Source organism: Xenopus laevis, chromosome 1L (genome assembly GCF_017654675.1).
Source record: "Xenopus laevis strain J_2021 chromosome 1L, Xenopus_laevis_v10.1, whole genome shotgun sequence".
Classification (NCBI taxonomy): Eukaryota; Metazoa; Chordata; class Amphibia; order Anura; family Pipidae; genus Xenopus; species Xenopus laevis.
Genome location: NC_054371.1, coordinates 228,603,548 through 228,624,767, shown reverse-complemented (window position 1 = coordinate 228,624,767; position 21,220 = coordinate 228,603,548). Strand labels below are relative to the sequence as shown.

The 21,220-nt window shown below is 43.4% G+C and overlaps 1 protein-coding gene across 1 annotated transcript in view; it reads left to right on the top strand.

Annotated features, from left to right (window-relative positions):
* The first annotated feature begins 1,683 nt into the window (after positions 1-1,683).
* Positions 1,684-21,220, top strand: part of aqp3.L (aquaporin 3 (Gill blood group) L homeolog) — a 61,731-nt gene continuing 42,194 nt past the window's right edge. The window contains 1 exon segment of the mRNA NM_001094477.1: positions 1,684-1,796. The gene's annotated coding sequence lies outside the window, so the exon portion shown is untranslated.

Genomic DNA, 21,220 nt, shown 5'->3' with positions numbered 1-21,220 from the left:
TTTGTGTGCTGGACTTCAAATAAAAACAATTAAAAAAAAATGAACATTTAGTGTGATGTAGAGAGGGATATTCTGAGACAATTTACAATTGGTTTTCATTCTTTGTGGTTTTTGACTTATTTAGCTTTTTATTCAGCAGCTCTCCAGTTTGTAATTTCAACAGTCTGGTTGCTAGGGTCCAAATTCCCCTAGCAACCATGCATTGATTCGAATAAGAGACTGGAATATGAATAGGAGAGACCTGAAAAGAAAGATGAGTAATAAAAAGTAGCAATAGCAATACATTTGTAGCCTTACAGAGCATTTGTTTTTTAGATGGGGTCACTGACCCCTAATTGAAAGCTGGAATGAGTCAAAAGAAGAAGGCAAATAATTCAAAAACAAAAAAGGAGGCGAAGTGAAAAGTTGTTTAGAATTAGCCATTCAATAACCTACTAAAAGTTATCTTGAAGGTAAACCACCCCTTTAATACAAAGATGATGGTTTGAGTTCAGTGACCTCTTGTATTTGTCTGTTAGGCCCTAGCAACCAGATAGCAACCAGATAGCAACCAGATAGCAACCAGATAGCTGTAAAAAACTCCAAGTCTGGCAGATAAAAAAAATAAATGGCAAAAAAAACAAGACAAAGACCAACTGCAAACGGCTTTAGAATACCACTGTTTTCATCATATTAAAAGTGAATGTTAAGCGACACGTGGGGGATGCTGGAACAAAATAATATTTATTTATGGCTTTCTTTCTTTTGTGAAACAAAATTAGCCAAATCCTTCTAAACAAAGACAAAATCCATCGTTCCTTATTTTTCTTCCAGTGTCCTGGTACCACATCCCCGGCGTGGCTACTGCAGGGGGCGAATTACCCAATGGGGTTTAAGAGCCCAAATGTCCATAATGTTTTCTCCCTCTTCTCTCCTGAATTCTTCTGTCAATCCGTTCACTCAGCTGGATGAGCCCCACCAGGGAATCCGGGGTCTCCACCTGCACCAGCTCATCCTTCATTGTCTCCGAGAGACCCCTGTGGAAGTAAACTATCTGGGCGGCCTCATTCCACCTTGTATCAAACGCCCACCTGCGGAATTCCGCCGCATATTCAGCCACAGATTGGTTCCCTTGGCGCAGGTGCAACAAAGCAGCTTCGGCTGTGGCTTCTCGATTAGGGTCATCGAAAACGAGACTCATTGCCTCCATGAAGTTAGAAAGGTTTCCCAGGATGGGGTCGTTTTTCTCTATGTAGGGAGACACCCAAGCCAGAGCCTCTTCAGTCAACAGCATAATGATTAGTCCCACCTTGGCACGGTCGTTGGGGAAATGGTGGGGGGTAATTTCAAAATGCAGCTGACATTGGGTTAAAAAACCCCTACATTTCTTTCTATTGCCAGAAAATCGCTCAGGGAAGGGCAATAGTGGTGTTGGGTCACTACCCTGAGCCAGTTGGGTTTGTACAGTGACCATTTGGCTTTGCAGCTCCTGCACTTGCCCTTGTAAGGTTTGTATCTGCTGCCACTGGGTCTGCACTTGCCCCTGTACAGTCTGTATTTGCTGCAGCTGATTTGGCACTTGTTCTTCTAAGGTTTCCAGAGGCTGCACTTGGCCTTGAATAGTCTGATTTAGACTTGGAATCTGTTCAGGGTCTAATTTGGGAGGATCCATGGTTAGTTGCTCAGAAGGATCCTTTAGTATCAAGCGGTAATAACAGCAGCTTACCTGAGTAATGTGTCCAACACTGGTCAGTTCTAGTTCAACTAGATCATTAAGGACAAACTGAGATCCAGCCAAAACTCCCTCTACTTTGCAGGTAAGTGGACTGAGACCAGGACAGAATAGTAATTAGTGTGCGGTCAGACTGGGTCGGCAACAGAACCCAATTGACACAATTGAAATGCTGATAGTAACAGCACACTGGACTCTGCGGATCGGGATTTACAAAGAGTAAGGGCTGGTTGTAAATCCTGGTTTGGAACCCAACTCCTGACACTCGCTGTGAGCAATTAGCACTTGTCAGGGATCTGCTGTTTCTCCCATGAGTTACTGAGCTCCATATAATGTGGTTATCTGGTTACAGGAGCAGAGAGTGACCAACTGGTTTTGCACATTAAAAGATTTACAAACCCTTTTGTAACGTTGTAGATCTGGGCAGGACTAGACAAAGCGCTTGGAGCTGACACGGCGCAATGTGACTAAACGAATGCAACATGGATGTGAAGGAGAAATCACAGGTAACAACTACATTTATCTGACTGTCGGATAAAAACTCAGCACTGCCGGCTCCAATCGCTTTGTCTAGTCCTGCCCTTAGTTTTGTGCTTAAATCTGGTGGATGACCACACGAATACTGCAACAAGACTTCCCCAAATCAGGTTCATTTGAGGTGAGGGAATGTGGAAGCTGGGAAAGATTCATGTCTATAAATAGAATAATGTTGCCTAAATACTCACTGAGCTGTCGTAAGTACGTAAATACCCTGCGCCCACCACTGCCCACCACTGCTTACTCATAGTTATATATGAATCTCATGAACCTAAGGGAATACAACATCAGTGGTATTAATCAGTGTCCTGCAAGATGGAGACACTAGAACAAGATGGAGACACTAGAACAAGATAGAGACAGTAGGACAAGATGGAGACAGTAGAACATGATGGAGACACTAGAACAAGATGGAGACAGTAGGACAAGATGACTACAGTTTGACAAATGGTGACACTAGAGCAAGAGGGAGACTGCAGGCAAGAGGGAGACAGTAGGACAAGATGGAGACAATAGGGCAAGATGGAGACAGTAGGGCAAGATGGAGACAATGGGACAAGATGGAGACAATGGCAAAAGATGGAGACAGTAGGACAAGATGCAAAAAAATGGTCAAGATGGAGACAGTAGGGCATGGTGGAGACAATAGTAGAGCAAGGTGGATACAGTATGGTGACAGTAGGGCAAGATGGAGACAGAAAGACAAGATGGAGATAGTAGGACACGATGGAAAAAAATAAGTGAAGTTAGAGACAGTATGGCAAGATGGAGAAAATAGGTCAATATGGAGAAAGTAGAGCAAGGTGGAGACAGTAGGGCAATATGGAGACAGTAGGGCAATATGGAGACAGTAGGGCAATATGGAGACAGTAGGGCAAGATGGAGACAGTAGGACAAGATGGAGACAGTAGGACAAGATGGAGACAGTAGGACAAGATGGAGACAGTAGGACAAGATGGAGACAGTAGGACAAGATGGAGACAGTAGGACATGATGGAGACAGTAGGACATGATGGAGACAGTAGGACATGATGGAGACAGTAACCCTTTATAGCAGATTTGTTTAATTGGTGGTACTTAACTCAGCTCCCAGAAGTGACATGGGTTGTACAGTCATACTTTATAGAAATAAAGAGTCAACTTAGTTTGCCCCAGGTCTTGCCAAATCCAGTGATGGCCCTGGTTTCAACTCGCAGCTTCGCCAATCTTATGGTTTCACAAGACTGATTTAATAAATCTCTAATCTCAGCTAAAGCAATTGGCTTGATCTGATAAAGAGATTAAACCTGCAATCTGACACGCTGAACCCATAGTGACTGGGGTGCACCCTCCTCACTGCTGCTTGTCCTGCTCTGTGTGTAATATACAGAGAAACAGAGACAATGTCCTGTGTATAGAGTTAGCTCTACTCATGTTATGTCTAGGGGAAACCATATGGCAGCTCCTTGTATATGTTTATATATATATATATAGATAGATACAAATAGAGAGAAGCACATACAAGCTATACACAGTCCATTAACAAACTTCAGATGTTGTATAATGAGACGGAGACATGCCCGTAACCCTGTAGGGATCTGTTACAGCACCCGTTGTACTTACATTGGCTCATCTGGGGACTCATTGAGTTGATTGAATGAAAAGAAAATCCAGTCTGGATTATGGGAGAAATTTGTTTAGCCATTAAGTCCTTTGCAAACAGAGTGAGACAACAAAGACTGTGCCAATATCGATAGTATTTCTACTAATCACTGGCAGGGATAGAAGACTCTCATTACTTGGCACCTGCCTTACACATACATTGCCTTTAGTAGTCACTTATTTGTCTGAGTGGAGCATTTCTATCACTTACTTACTTGTCAACTCAGCAATTGAAACAATAATAAAGATGCCGAGCTGCACAGAGACATTAACCACATATAGTAAAATCTTCATGTAAACCCATATCTGTATACACTGGCCATTACCTGGAACTGCTGTATAACTCCCCAGCTACAGAAGCTTACACTCTAGCCATTCACTCCCCTCTCTGTACATTTATATTATACTCGGTCTGGGTTACTACTCCATTGTGCACATGCCTAGTACTGCATTGCTCCTCCCAGACACCACTATCCCACTGCTACTATAGGCACCATCTCTCCCTACTATACCTGATATCCCACAGTCACACTCCCTTCCCAGGGACTATTATCCCACTGTTACTATAGACACCATCTCTCCCTACTATACCTGCTATCCCACAGTCACACTCCCTTCCCAGAGACTATTATCTACTGTTACTATAGACACCATCTCTCCCTACTATACCTGCTATCCCACAGTCACACTCCCTTCCCAGAGACTATTATCCACTGTTACTATAGGCACCATCTCTCCCTACTATACCTGCTATCCCACAGTCACACTCCCTTCCCAGAGACTATTATCCACTGTTACTATAGACACCATCTCTCCCTACTATACCTGCTGTCCCACAGTCACACTCCCTTCCCAGAGACTATTATCCACTGTTACTATAGGCACCATCTCTCCCTACTATACCTGCTATCCCACAGTCACGCTGCCTTCCCAGAGACTATTATCCACTGTTACTATAGGCACCATCTCTCCCTACTATACCTGCTATCCCACAGTCACACTCCCTTCCCAGAGACTATTATCCACTGTTACTATAGACACCATCTCTCCCTACTATACCTGCTATCCCACAGTTACACTCCCTTCCCTGAGACTATTATCCCATTGTTACTATAGACACCATCTCTCCCTACTATACCTGCTATCCCACAGTCACACTCCCTTCCCAGAGACTATTATCCACTGTTACTATAGGCACCATCTCTCCCTACTATACCTGCTATCCCACAGTCACACTCCCTTCCCAGAGACTATTATCCACTGTTACTATAGGCACCAGCTCTCCCTACTATACCTGCTATCCCACAGTCACACTCCCATCCCAGAGACTATTATCCCACTGTTACTATAGACACCATCTCTCCCTACTATACCTGCTATCCCACAGTCACACTCCCTTCCCAGAGACTATTATCCACTGTTACAATAGGCACCATCTCTCCCTACTATACCTGCTATCCCACAGCCACACTCCCTTCCCAGAGACTATTATCCCACTGTTACTATAGACACCATCTCTCCCTACTATACCTGCTATCTCACAGTCACACTCCCTTCCCAGAGACTATTATCCACTGTTACTATAGGCACCATCTCTCCCTAATACCTGCTATCCCACAGTCACCACTCCCTTCCCCAGAGACTATTATCCCACTGTTACTATAGACACCATCTCTCCCTACTATACCTGCTATCCCACAGTCACACTCCCTTCCCAGAGACTATTATCCACTGTTACTATAGGCACCATCTCTCCCTACTATACCTGCTATGCCACAGTCACACTCCCTTCCCAGAGACTATTATCCCCACTGTTACTATAGACACCATCTCTCCCTACTATACCTGCTATCCCACAGTCACACTCCCTTCCCAGAGACTATTATCCACTGTTACTATAGGCACCATCTCTCCCTACTATACCTGCTATCCCACAGTCACACTCCCTTCCCAGAGACTATTATCCACTGTTACTATAGGCACCATCTCTCCCTACTATACCTGGTATCCCACAGTCACACTCCCTTCCCAGAGACTATTATCCACTGTTACTATAGACACCATCTCTCCCTACTATACCTGCTATCCACAGTCACACTCCCTTCCCAGAGACTATTATCCACTGTTACTATAGGCACCATCTCTCCCTACTATACCTGCTATCCCACAGTCACACTCCCTTCCCAGAGACTATTATCCACTGTTACTATAGACACCATCTCTCCCTACTATACCTGCTATCCCACAGTCACACTCCCTTCCCAGAGACTATTATCCACTGTTACTATAGGCACCATCTCTCCCTACTATACCTGCTATCCCACAGTCACACTCCCTTCCCAGAGACTATTATCCACTGTTACTATAGACACCATCTCTCCCTACTATACCTGCTATCCCACAGTCACACTCCCTTCCAGAGACTATTATCCCACTGTTACTATAGGCACCATCTCTCCCTACTATACTTGCTATCCCACAGTCACACTCCCTTCCCAGAGACTATTATCCACTGTTACTATAGACACCATCTCTCCCTACTATACCTGCTATCCCACAGTCACACTCCCTTCCCAGAGACTATTATCCCACTGTTACTATAGGCACCATCTCTCCCTACTATACTTGCTATCCCACAGTCACACTCCCTTCCCAGAGACTATTATCCACTGTTACTATAGACACCATCTCAACTGCTACTATATAGGGACCACATTCAACCTCACTTTTTTTTAGGTCCCAGGCCAGTAGCCTCTGCTCAGACCCCCTAAAAGCAATTCTGCATGTACATTTGTTTTCCAAATTAAATGCTGTATTTTTGCCTTCTGTATTTCAGGGGTTAACCTCTCTATCCTTTACTCTATTCTCTAGTTCAGCATGAGAAACAGGAGCGAGGGACTAGCCCCAGACATAAACATGGTTGGTTTACACTTACTTGCAGCTGTCTGGGGTCTGTTTATAAAGGACTCAGGCAGGGGAAGTTATTTAAGGGGACAGTTCCGGACTCAGGCGAGTGCAGAAAAATGCAAGTGATGGAGGAAATCAGAAATACAATAGGAGTGGAATATAAATGTTCCATTTCCCTCTGTGTCCATTTGTGGCTAGTGTCTGGCATGGCTCGGCCACAGGAAATATTCTTCTGCACTTCTATTATTATGACTAAAGTAAATAGTGGATAAAATGGACATAGTTGTGTCGCACTTAGATCTCTAAGAGGTCTGTATATAATTTACTCCAATGATTCTTTAAACATACTGGGAATTGCTGACTGAGGATGCTGGGAATTTAAACCTCACCAACTTGTGACTGGGCTTATTTAGGTTATTGCTTATGAGCCGGGAGGTCACTGGTATTTACTGCCATTCGTTCTGCCCACGTCTCACATAAACGTTCCCTTTCCCCTTCCTGGAAGCCAATTGTTATATTTGTTGGTTTGTGTGATTTCTTGGCATGGCCAGTGCCCTCGCCTTTACCTTTCCCCCAGTCTTTACAGTCAGACCCTTGTCATTGTTCTGTAGCAGCCACACAATACTAAGCACAGAAGGGCTGCTGGGAAATGTGTGGCAGCCATGATCCTACAGCTGAAAGTAGGGTTGCCACCTGGCCAGTATTTTACCAGCCTGGCCAGTAAAAATGATGCTTCATGCCAATGTTATTAATAGGAAAAAACGGCAAAAATATTGGAAGGCCGGTATTTTTTTCCAGAAAAGGTGGTAACCCTAACTGAAAGGGATCTAACGCTAACTTGGGCTATTTACACCACGGAGTTTATCACCAGCTGGTATTCTAGAGCATGGGTTACACTGGACTTTATCACTTAAGGTGGAAGAAATAAAGGTGTGGCGTAGTGCAACTACAACTCCCCCAGGCTACTGTGCAATAAAACAGGAAAAGAACGGGTGCCAGGAGGTTCTTGTAGTCAAACAGAATAAACTTTTATTTGTCAGAGAGAAATGATCCACAGGGTACTTAAACCAGTACAGAGGCATTTGAAGAATATATAGGCACATGTGTCAGACAGTATATAAGATGCAGGTACATTTTCCTGAGGATGAAGTCAAGGCAGTACAGCATTTCCAGGCAAATAGCTAACACGAGGCCTTATCCAGTGGAGGGTCAGGGAGGAGAACCTAAAGCCTGACACCCTATTCACTGTGTCCCTTCACTGTAGGCAAATCTTACAGCCTGGGAAATTACTCCCTGTTACACCTCCTTGATGGAGCACAAAGCTGCTCTTTCTCTCTTCCCTCACTGTCTTACTCTCCTATAGAGTCTATAACAATTACATTCCTGCCACTCACTAGTCTCATTCACGGGGTCCCTGCTCCCTGACTTATATCTCCAGAGGTTCAGGTCCCTCTAGAGCACATGACTTTTCTGGGCCTTACTGTTCCCAGCTGGATCAGCATCCAGAAGCCAAAGAGAAAATGTAATGGGACCAGTCCCTGGATCAACTTGTACTATGAGCTATCTTCCATAACCCTGTATTCCCTCACTTGCTAAACACCATCCAACCCCTTCTTAAAGCTATCTAATGTATCAGCCTGTACCCCTGATTCACTTCCCAGCTCTCCCTATAACACCCCTTTCCCTCCTCTAATCTCATTGGCTCCCTCCTGTCTGCTGGGAGGAGCTACTGGTGAATAAAGCATCCGACCCTTCCTTGTACCTATCTAATGTATCAGCCTGTACCACTGATTCACTTCCCAGCTCTCCCTGTAACACCCTTTTCCCTCCTCTAATCTCATTGGCTCCCTCCTGTCTGCTGGGAGGAGCTACTGGTGAATACAGCATCCGACCCTTCCTTGTATCTATCTAATGTATCAGCCTGTACCCCTGATTCACTTCCCAGCTCTCCCTGTAACACCCCTTTCCCTCCTCTAATCTCATTGGCTCCCTCCTGTCTGCTGGGAGGAGCTACTGGTGAATAAAGCATCTGACCCTTCCTTGTACCTATCTAATGTATCAGCCTGTACCCCTGATTCACTTCCCAGCTCTCCCTGTAACACCCCTTTCCCTCCTCTAATCTCATTGGCTCCCTCCTGTCTGCTGGGAGGAGCTACTGGTGAATACAGCATCCGACCCTTCCTTGTACCTATCTAATGTATCAGCCTGTACCACTGATTCAGGGAGACAATTCCACATCTTCACAACTCTCACTGTAAAAAACCCCTTCCGAATATTTAGGCGGAACCTCTTTTCTTCTAATCGGAATGGGTGACCTTGTGTCAGCTGGAAAGACCTACTGGTAAATAAATCATTAGAGAGATTATTATATGATCCCCTTATATATTTATACATAGTTATCATATCTCCCCTTAAGCGCCTCTTCTCCAGAGTGAACATCCCCAATTTGGCCAGTCTTTCCTCATAGCTAAGATTTTCCCTTTACCAGCTTAGTTGCCCTTCTCTGTCCCCTCTCTAATACAATAATGTCCTGTTTGAGTGATGGAGACCAAAACTGTACGGCATATTCTAGATGGGGCCTTACCAGTGCTCTATACAGTGGGACCCCCTCCTCCCGTGACCCCCCCATTTAATACAAGTCAAGTCAGACTCTGCATTTACCCCAGCATTTATGTAGAGGGGAGTTAATAAAAGGAGCAGAAGTAGTTGGTTTCAGTAATGTCTGGACTGTTTGCAGCAATGTCACATTCCAAGCATTTTAAATCAGCTCAGAGATTTTGCTGCCACCTAATGACAAAATGGAGACTCTTTAATCAAATGTTAAAAAAATTGCGTGTTGGCTTAATATACGTCATTAAAACAGAAACTGTGATTGAACATAGGGACGAGTAGAGCGGGTGAAAGTCCTTTATTTCTCTGCTGAATTAGAAGTCATAGGGAAACTGTCATGTTTAAAGCAGCGCTGACCAAGGCAACTAATATACAGGTACAATTTCCATCCAAGCGATACCCCAATGCACCTACTTCTAAACTAAGTGTGCGTATCGGATTGTGTGTAATAATATCCCAGGCACCAGTCCAGATGGAGATTCATTTCATATCTCACTGTTCGCTCAGTGCATTGTTCTCAATGAGAAAACAAGCCACTTATTCAACATCTCCCACCTGGATTTCAGCTCAAGTCACATATACAGTAAGAGCCTCACCAAGATTCATGCACATTATACACATGGAGCCCCACTTTCGGCAACCCCCTTATTTTAGGGGGATCTGGCTATGCTTTGTGGCAGTTGACAGAAATTTGAGAAATCAGCAGTTTAATACGAAGCTTCATCACTGCCGTATAAAGACAATGATCCACAGGGAATGTTCATAAGACTCTCAGCACCTGCTGAGGATCCAATTGTTCTATTAGGTTACACCAGGGTTGGGAGATCCAGTCACAGCAACATAAAAACACCAACAATAGGGCAAAACAAAGTATAGTGCATGCTGGGAGTTGCAGTCGACCAAAATGAAAGGCTCCCAAGGTTGGGCAATGTGGATATACATCATTACTCTCAATAGATTTGCCTTCTATATCCATCTTGTCGTACTGTCTCCATTTTTCTCTACTGTCTCTATCTGACTCTATTGTGTTTATATTCCCTATTGTCTTCATCTTGCTCTTCTGTTGCCATCTTGTCCTACTGTCTGTGTCTGGCTCTATTTTAACTTTCCACCTGTCACTAAATTGCCAAATTGTTGCCATCTTGTCCTACTGTCTCCATCTTGTCCTACTATCTCCATCTTGCCCTAATGTCTACATCTTGTCCTACTGTCTGTCTGGCTCTATTTTAACTTTCCACCTGTCACTAAATTGCCAAATTGTTGCCATCTTGTCCTACTGTCTCCATCTTGTCCTACTGTCTCCATCTTGTCCTACTGTCTCCGTCTTGTCCTACTGTCTCCATCTTGTCCATCTTGTCCTACTGTCTCCATCTTGTCCATCTTGTCCTACTGTCTCCATCTTGTCCATCTTGTCCTACTGTCTCCATCTTATCCTACTGTCTCCATCTTGTCCTACTGTCTCCATCTTGCCCTTCTGTCTCCATCTTGTCCTACTGTCCCCATCTTGTCCTACTGTCTCCATCCTCCTCACTTCCCTAGAATGGGAACAAATGCTTAAAAGTGGCATCTCTAACTGATCACAGTATGTTGAACTGAACATTTCTAGGAATAAAAATGGGATGTTAAATCTACTACTAATACTACTACTACTACTACTACTACTACTACTACTACTACTACTACTACTAAAGGAATTGTACTGTTCTGTTCAACACTCTCTATTATTTCATATAGAAAAAGGCATTTTGCCCATGTTGCTTAGGGACATAATAGGGAATATAATTCAGGATTAGAGACAAAATCCATTCTGGATTAACCTTCCACTAGACATCAGCACATTCCTGGCAGACGCGCGGCATGGCCCCTCATTTGTGCCTTGTCTGTTTATCCTGGATCTCATTCAACCATGAAGTATCACTGTGTTTGTTCATGTATTTACCTTTAACCTGTTCCATTTATCTGGTGGGGTTCCCCCTGCTCTTGTGAGTGAGCCCAGTGGACTCAAAACTGCTGCACATGGCGGTTCTTTTCTCTCCGAGCTTTTATATGAAATGGGACGTCTGTGTCAGCAGGACCTGTGCCTGGAGTTGTATTGATGCCAGGGAAACCGATTTAAGTCAATAATAGGGGTATTTAGACCCACTTGTAGCCAATCACAGAATTAGAATTCAAACAGAGTTAGACCAACCTGTAGGCAATTAGAGCATTAGAATGGTTACAGGGTATAGAACAAATTTTGTTTATGATAAGAATAACTATTATCTCTACTTTTAATAGGGTGGAAACCCAAAAGTAACATGTTGCCTAATGAAAGAATATTCTAAGCAACTTTCCAATTTACATTAATTACACATTTTCATGGTTTACTGTTCTTCTAATCAGCTGGCTTCTGCTACATGATTTCAGGAGTCAGAAGCAGCAGTGCTGAATATAAACAGCCAGACAGATACTTCTCTCAATAGCAGTGAGAATATATTATGATTGTACACTGGAAAATGGCTTAGAATTACATTTCCCCCTTTCATTATGCAGAAATGAGTTCATAGTTGGAGTTTCCACGTTTTTCTAAGAAATGTTGGCAAATAAGAGTGGCAGAGCTTCTTGCATAAGAATCTTTCCAAGGAACTTCTGTACAGCGAAATAAATAGGGGGAAGAAGGCAAAGCCTGTGCCGAACTCCCGGGGGTTGAGCAGCAGTGCAGCAAACATTGTACAACTGTTTTTAAAAATGCAATGAAAACAATGTATTAATGTAAGTAAAACAGCATTAACCAAATCATTGCGATGTTTATAAAGTGTGTCCGGTGAGGATAAACATTTTGCTGAGTTTTAATGCTGTTAAACAACAGGAATTAAATTGATTTAGAGAGAACTCTCTTCTAAAATCCTTGGATCCATTAGGAAGAAAAATGACATTGCCACAAAGACTCCAGACTCAGACTTGTGATGGGCAATTCTGACCCAAAAATTCGCAAAACTGTGAAAATTCGCAGAAATGCATTGAAATCTATGGACGAAAAAATGTGTGACGAATTTTTGACGAGCAACAATTTTTTTCACCCATTAAAGTCTACGGGCGTCATTTTCACGACAAAACTTGGTGAAAGATTTCACTTATTGCTACTCCAGACTGATGGCTGTAGAGGGAGCAGAGTCAGCAGACCATGCAGGGGAGCAGGGAACAATGGGGCCAGGACCGTGGGGTTTGCGTCTTCCAAAGTTGTATAGAAACTCCGCAGCCATCTCCTAACTGAAAGCTGACAGGGAGTTTGCACCAGCCCCCTACAAAGATTTTGCTCCAATTTTCCAGAAAACAGCCCTACTTAGCATTCCGACATTCTATGGCCATGTCATCGGTAGGGACACTCACTGCTGAGTCATAAACTCCAGAAATAATGTCAGTACTATTGATAGGGAGGTTGAGAGTTTTTATGGGGGATCAGAGGCATCATGTGCAATGCCAAGAGTTAGTTGAAATGGTGTAACAAGTATTGCCATTGGACTCTTGAGCAGTAGAAATGCATCTCCACCATGATAAATACAAACTGGCAGTTGGATAGAAAAGTCTGGGCTTGGCAGATGCCAGGAGAATACTACCTGCCTGGGTGCAGGCCCGGACTGGCAATCTGTGGGGCTGCTATAAGGTCCCATAGAAAGTCAGTATTTAGTGGGCTGGTGGGAGCTGTTTGGGCCTCTGTGTAGGCTGATTGGGCCTCTGTGTACCTGAAATGCCAGGGCCTATTTTAATTCTAAGTCCAGAGCTGCCTGGGTGTAATAAACCAAAGTTTGGTTGAGAAGGAATAATGGTCTGGGCCTGTTTCCATTGTTTGGGCTCCTGGTTCCAGTGAAAGGCAACCTTAAAGAGATACTGACATCAGAAAATAAACTTTTTTATTATCTATCATAACATTGTCTTTGAATGCTATTTATAATTTTGCCATAAAGTATTTGCCCGATGCTTTTACATTACCTGTCTGGTGCCCCATGTTCCTGTATGAGGGGGCGGCCATATTTGTGCAGCAGGAGTCCGTTCGCATTAGAAACTCTGACTATCAGAACTATCAGCGAAAAATGATCAACGTGACCCATAGGCAACTTTTAATGCAGATTCATATTTCCAAAAGAAAATGTTTAGTGTCAGTATCACTTTTAGGTTACAGAGTATGATGCCTTTCCTGACAATTCTGTGCTTCCTACTTTGTGGAACAGTTCTGGGAGGGGGGGGGGAGATTTCCTATTTCACCACAATAATGCCCCATGCACACGGCCAAGTCCCTACAGAATTTTTTGGCTTGAGAAGGGAAGAAGCTGACTGCACAGAGCTCTGACCAACCCTAATGAACCCCTGTGGGATGAATTGCAACCCCAATTGTGAGCCTGATCCCCAACATCATTGCCCAACCTCAATAATGCTCTTGTGGCCGGACAATGTCCCAACATATAGTGGAATCTTCCCAGAAGCCTTGGCATTTTTATAGCAGCAAAGAGAGGGGGAACTTCGTATTAATCCCCTTGGTGTTCAGCCATATAAAGTTGTTCTCACCCCTCTAGTGGGTAGATACTTTTATATAGGCTGGTCATCAGGGCTGATCCTATCAAATGTGGGGCCCAATTGGGACCATGTTGGCGGGGCCCCTAGACAAAGTGTTGCTGGCTACTGACACACCAAGTATTTAGGAAAATAAGGGCATACAGGCACAAAATAGAAAGGAAAGGGGCAGACAAGGTAAGAGAGTGAGAGGGATGAAATAGGGGCACATAATAGGGGCACACAGGGTAAGAGAGAGAGAGAGGAAATAGGAGAGTGGACTGGGCCAATTAGTTTGGGGCAGGTTGGGCCGATTCAGCTTGGGAGCAGGCTTGGTTGGATTGGGGGCAGGCAGGGCCTATCAAGGTTGGAGGAAAGCTGGGCCTATGAGAGTTGGGGGCAGGCTAGACCTATGGAGTTGGGGGATAGGCTGACTTATTTGGGGGTGGGCTGGACCTAGTATTTGGGGATGGGCTGGACTCTCAAAGTTAGGGGCAGGCCAGGCAGCATCATGTGCTGGGGGAAATATTATCTGTGCTGCCCTGTGGTGCGGGGCCCCCAGAGGTGCGGGGCCCTATTGGGCCCAATTGGTCCAATAGGCCTAAGGCCGGCCCTGCTGGTCATGGTCTGAATCTTACCTGAGGGGGTCTGGCAGGAGCATGTAAATAATTGAGGACGTGTTGCTGTGTTTGGGCATTCCCACCCCTCAAGCAAGAAGAATAGAGTGCATAGCGGTTCCTTCATGCAATGCACATGGGCAAGATTTATGTATCACTTACCCCCTACCAATGGGTGCGCCATTTTGCTCTTCTTGTGGTGGATGAATGAATTCTGGACAGTTGGGAGCAAAGTTGCAAACAGAATTAGTGGTACATTCCTATGGTTCTCCTCATCATTAATAAATATGGTTGGAGCAAGAAGAAAGCTACACAGAACAAATGGTGCTGCACATAAAGTTATTATTTATGTTTTGTAACAAAACCTCCAAAATGACTGTTCATGGCTTTCAACCACAAACGAAAATAGTATTATTAAATGATAGTCACAGCTGAGCTACTGTGTTTCACAATTTACACAACTTCACACACTTACACAAGAAATGTCTCAACGCCAACGTGATTTTGGCACTGACGTTGTTCAAGGCTGTTGAAGGATTGCTACACACAGAGCTGGAATACTAGAGATGGTACCAGTAAACTTTACAGGATACATTTATTAAATGATATAATAAAACCTGCTGCCAGGTTGAGCAACACTGATATAAACCTTATTGAACTTTCACTCTCACTGTCTCATTCCTAGTTTATTGTTTGTTATCTTGTCCTAATGTCTCCATCTTCTGCTAATGTCATCTTATATTACTGCCTCCCTCTTTTATACTATCTCCATCTTGTCCTACTGTCTTCTTTGTGCCCACTGATCAACATTTTGTCCTATTGTTTCTTTATTGTCCTATCTCCATCTTGTCCTACTTTCTCCATCTTGTCCTACTGTCTCCATATTGTCCTACTGTCTCCATCTTTTCCTATTGTTTTCTTCATGTACAGCGGTCAACATTTTATCCTACTGTTCCCATCTTGTCCTACTGTCACCAACTTGAATTACTTCCTCCCTCTTATTTTACTCCCTCTCATGTAACTGTCTCCATATTCTCCTGTTGTTTTCTTCATGTACAGTGGTCAACATTTTGTTATTCTGTTCCCATATTGTCCTTTTTTCTCCATCTTTTCCTACTGTTACCATCTTGTATTACTTCATCCTTCTTATTCTACTGTCTCAATCTTGTCCTTTTATTTTCTTCATGCACAAACGTCAACATGTTGTCATACCATTCCCATCTTGTCCTTCTGTGATCTTCTCTTACTCCATCTCCATTCATGAGAAACCACCGATGTGGAACTGGCTGGAAAGAGAATGGTAGTGGACAAGCAACAATAAAAATACTGACAACGGATAAGTAGGCAGTGTAACAACTCACCCTGGTGGTCTAGTGGTCCGGTGGGGACGCCCTCCATGCCGCTCCTCTTCTTCCTTTGTGCCGGTTCCTTAGGGTGCCGTGACGCGCATCCTCTTGGTTTATAGGCGCATTCGCACTGGCATAAGGATGCCAGCGCGAATGGCGCGAAATTCAAAGATATTTAAAGGGACCTTTTGTATTTTCTCATTGCCAGTTATAGGTTCATCCCTGTGAGTTCCTGGTGCTAGTTCTGTACAAACCCGATTATCTGATTCCTGTTTTGACCCCTGCCTGCCTGACTACTCTAAGTTCTGTAATTCTGACCCCTGCCTGGTAACCGACTATTCTGACTTCTGTGACCCGACCTGTGCCTGTTTGGACCATTCTTGATTTATTTCCTGGCTTTTGACCCCTGCCTTTCTGACTCCATTTGTATTCTGCCTGCACTGACCTGGCCTGGTTTGACTTCGCTTTCTGTCTGCTCCTAGAACTGTGACCTTCTGCTCAAGAGACTTTGCTACGATCGTACCCCTCTGCTCGTCCAAAACCCTTAGCTTGGTTTCTCTCTTAATAAGACCTGGCGGCATCCGATTAGCCCAGGGCTCCTCCCGAGGTGAAAGGCGGCTGTTAAAGAAGCAAGAGCCGAGACCAGGGAGCTTAGCATTGGTTCTGGATTGTGGGTGCCGATTGTGACAGGCAGGTAGGAGAACAGTCTTAAAAAGGCCAATAGTTAGTAAGTCAAGACAGTAGACAACTTCATTCTGCATGAACTTAGTTGGGCAGCTCCCCTCTCTCTTTCTTCCTCTTCATTCTGGTCCTTTTTAGTTCTTCCCTTTCCCTATGGAAAAAAATACCCAAATCCAATAATTAAAAGTCTAGAGTAGTTGTTTCCTATATCTTTTGATAACCCCTCTACCCCCTTTTGAGTTCTAACATTTGTCCAAGGTCGCATTGCCTCATAACAATAGAGGAAAACATTATTATATGTGCCATATTTCCATACTACCACTAATCTAGGTCCTCTAGGAGGGTGGACCTGCAGTTTGAGAACTTCTGCTTTAGAGTTTTAGTGACCTGAAAGAGACTAAAAGGGCTGAAATATACATAAATGCATAAACGTGGTAAATATACGTTAAACACCATTATGGAGCTAATTAGAGAAGTGTAATGGTCAGACAAATAATAAGGTTAATTATCAAAAAGAAAGATCAGTGGACAGCAAAAAACAATTGCTAAAGTTGAAGGTGAACATGGCAGTTTCTCTTTACCATGGCTGGAAGTGGAGGTCAGTGGGCTTCTGCATGCCTTGAGACTCCAAACTTCATGTGATCTTCTCCAAGAACATGTGGTTCCACTACATTAAAGATACGGAATCATTAAACAAAAAAAACAAAACAGGGGATGCTTCTGATAAATGCATGTTGCTGGCCAGCAAACATTGAAGACACCTCTAGAAAATACATCCAGGGTGACTATGTTGACGGCTTTTCGCTTAAATGAAATACATTTGCATTAGTCTAGCTGGATTTTCTAGGTGCATCTTTGATTTTTCAAACAATCGTCTTAAATTAGATGGAAACGGTTGGACAATGCCAACACAATGCTCTGCACGATGCTCTACACAAAGGATTGGAGTCCCACACAACATGGCAGGCTGAAGATCTCCTACAACAAATCTTAGAGAACTGGGTCCCCCAAACATCCAGCCCCGTCTTTCTTTCATGCTATATATTGTCTCTGAATAAATGTGTGTAGCTGGTTACTTAGGGGTCTTGCTGGGGGATTACACATAACTGCTGATGTCATTGCAAGACCTTGTGAACACCAGGAGTGTGAAGACCTCTGCCCTCCATCTATTCTCTCTCTATAAGAGGCTTATCTGCAATAGCTAAACAGCAATTTGCTAGTCAGGGGTCCCCAAATCCATGAATTATATCAGAACAGTGTAGCTTCTGACTAGTGTAATCTCTTTATAGCTTCTTGACCTTGTCCTAATACAACAAGTGTGGCTGAAATGTTTGAGGCTGAGACTTTACAAATGGGGGCACAAACAAGCAGGTGGCCCCACACACACAGGCTGGATTTGTAGACTCTCCCTGTTTTGACAGAAGTAATAGAGTTAGGGATAAACTCCCTTTTGTTCAAAGAGGATAATCCCTAAAATCTGGTGTAAGAAGGTCTATAGATTGGAATGTCTAGTCTCCATAATGATAATATGTAAGGGCAAAAACTATGCATCCCTTCTCTTTCCTCCATAGGTTGACATGAGTGGTGTATTTGTTTTTACCGTTTCTTGGGTTTTTAGGCAAGGGGATGGCCATGTTTCTGAGCAGCACTGTGTTGGGCTCCATCATTCTAGTTCCTGGGATCTTGGAAAGTTTAGATCTAATTGGCTTTGTGGTTGGGGCCAATCAGCACTGCGTGTTGTATGTACTGGGCTGTCTGTGTGCAAGTGGTCAAGCGCATGGTTTTGAGAATTGTTCTTATCTTGGATATTGCAGTCAAGGAACAAGGGTGTCCTGTGCCAGACTTATCAGACCCTTGGCTGCTGGGGAAGCTTTGATATGGTCACTTCGCATAGATTAAAGTGCCTTCTTGATAGCCTGGCCGACCCATAGCTACTTTGGAGGTTTGTAAATGTAATTGGGAAAGGACCATATTGCATCCGCCTGACACATACTTCATATTGACTTGCTCACACCCCTCTCACATGATACATGAGGCAGCGCCACTCACAGTGCAAATTAATGAGGCCACATGCCCCTCAGTAACGTATAAGCCTTTGCCTCATTGGCATTCATTGTATCCCTAATCTTTCACCAACACATTCCCCAATGGATAGTCACTAACTCTAAATAAACAGCATCTGACCTGCACGAGTGACAAACAACCCCAGGATAAAGGAGGACCCAGTAAAAAGGGCCCCATGTGTCATTATTCAGCCATTTGGCTGTGTATTCTCAATGCAGAACAAATTGGTTAAGACCCAGTTGTGTACATTCAGCATTCTTTTCCATCTCATTGGCTGCAGAGTCATATGGGGGCTCCCCTTGGATGCCAGGAAACTAATATGGTGCAACTATGTCCAGTCCTCCCAGTGTTATAGATCGGTTAGAAAGATTACGGAAACAATTCCATTGATCATCGTGGGCACATTTGCCTCTATTGGAACAGTTACAGCTGGGAGAATGTATCATAGAGTCCTGTTTAAAGGGGTGGCTCACCTTTAAATTAACTTTTAGGGGCCGATTCACTAACTTCGAGTGAAGGATTCGAAGGTAAAAAACTTCGAATTTCGAAGTTTTTTTTGGGCTTCTTCGACCATCGAATGGGCTACTTCGACCTTCGACTATGACTTAGAATCGAAGGATTCGAAGTAAACATCGTTCGACTATTCGACCATTCGATAGTCGAAGTACTGTCTCTTTAAAAAAAACTTTGACCCCCTAGTTCGCCATCTAAAAGCTACCGAAGTCAATGTTAGCCTATGGGGAAGGTCCCCATAGGCTTGGCTAACTTTTTTTTGATCGAAGGATATTCCTTCGATCGTTGGATTAAAATCCTTCGAATCGTTCGATTCGAAGGATTTTATCGTTCGATCGAAGGAATAATCGAAGGAATAATCGTTCGATCGAACTATCTGCGCTAAATCCTTTGACTTCGATATTCGAAGCCGAAGGATTTTAATTCCTAGTCGAATATCGAGGGTTAATTAACCCTCGATATTCGACCCTTAGTAAATCGGCCCCTTAGTATGTTATATAATGGCTAAATCCAAGCAACTTTTCAACCATCATTTTTTCTTTTTATAGTTTTTTTTAAATATCTGCCTTCTTTTGAATCTTTCCAGCTTTCAAATGGGGGTCCCTGACCCCATCTAAAAAAACAAATGCTCTGTAAGGCTAAAAATGTATTGATAGTGTTACTTTTTATTCCTCATCTTTTTATTCAGGCCTCTCCTATTCATATTCCAGTCTCAAATCAATGCATGGCTGCTAGGGTAATGTGGACCCTAGCAACCAGATTGCTAATTGCAAACTGGAGAGCTGCTGAAAAAAAGCTGCATAACTCAAAAACCAGAAATAATAAAAAATGACAATTGCAAATTGTCTCAGAATATCTCTCTCTACATCAGCGGTCTCCAACCTTTTTTAACCCGTGAGCCACATTCAAATGTAGAAATAAGTTGGAGAGCAACACAAACATGCAAAAAGTGCCTGGGAATGACAAATATGGGCTGTGATTGGCTATTGGTTGCCCCTATGAGGAATTGTAGCCTACAAGAGACTCTATTTGGCAGGACACATGGTTTTTATGCACCAAAACTTGCCTCTAAGCCTGGAATTCAAAAATAATCACCTGCTTTGAGGCAACTGGGAGCAACATCCAACACCCAACATGTTGCTCACAAGCCACTGGTTGGGGATCACTGCTCTACATCACACTAACAGTTAATTTAAAGGTAAACAACCAACCAATCCGTAATTAATAGAACAGACAACAGCAGAAAAATAGTGGATCAGGTGGCAGGTAGGGTTGCCACCTTTTCTGGAAAAAAATACCGGCCTTCCTATATATTTATCTTTTTTCCTTATTAATGACATTGGGAACAACCATCATTTTTACCGGCTAGTCCGGTAAAATACCGGCCAGGTCCCACATAAAGGCAAAGCTACATAGTTTCCACATAAAAAGGATTTTTAGGCATTAAAATACATTTTCCTCTAAAGTTCCTCTAGAGTAATGCAGGATTTGGGACGGGCTTGTCCACTTATTGTTCTGAATGCAATGAATCTGAAATCCGATGGGCCTGGGTGCAGTATTTGCCAGGAAATTCAAGCAATTAAAACCTCAGATTTCCGGATAAACGCAACACGTTTAATAGTGAGATATTGTATAAAGCCAGATTCACAGAATTTGCCCGGGAAGAAAAACACACTTTCTATACTGCTCAGTGAATGGCTAATAAAAAGGTGACCTAGAAACTATGGGTAATAATAATAATAATAAGTGTATGGCAGAGTTGTTGCTTTTCCTACAGCAAAGAAACGTACAGTCCAACCCAATGGCCTGAAATCTATTATATAAACTCATATTCCCATGGCCAGGCAGCTTCTACTGTATGTTCTTAGGGTCTGTTCTACTCTATTGGAATTTCAGGTTGCTAAAGGGTTAAAGGGGTTGTTCACCTTTAAATGCAGTTTTAGGGGCAAATTCACTAAGCGCCGAAACGCCGAACGCTAGCGTCAATTCGCTAGCGTTGGGCATTTTCGTTACTTCGCAAATTCACTAACGAACGCTGGCGTAAATTCGCTAGTGTTACTTCGCAC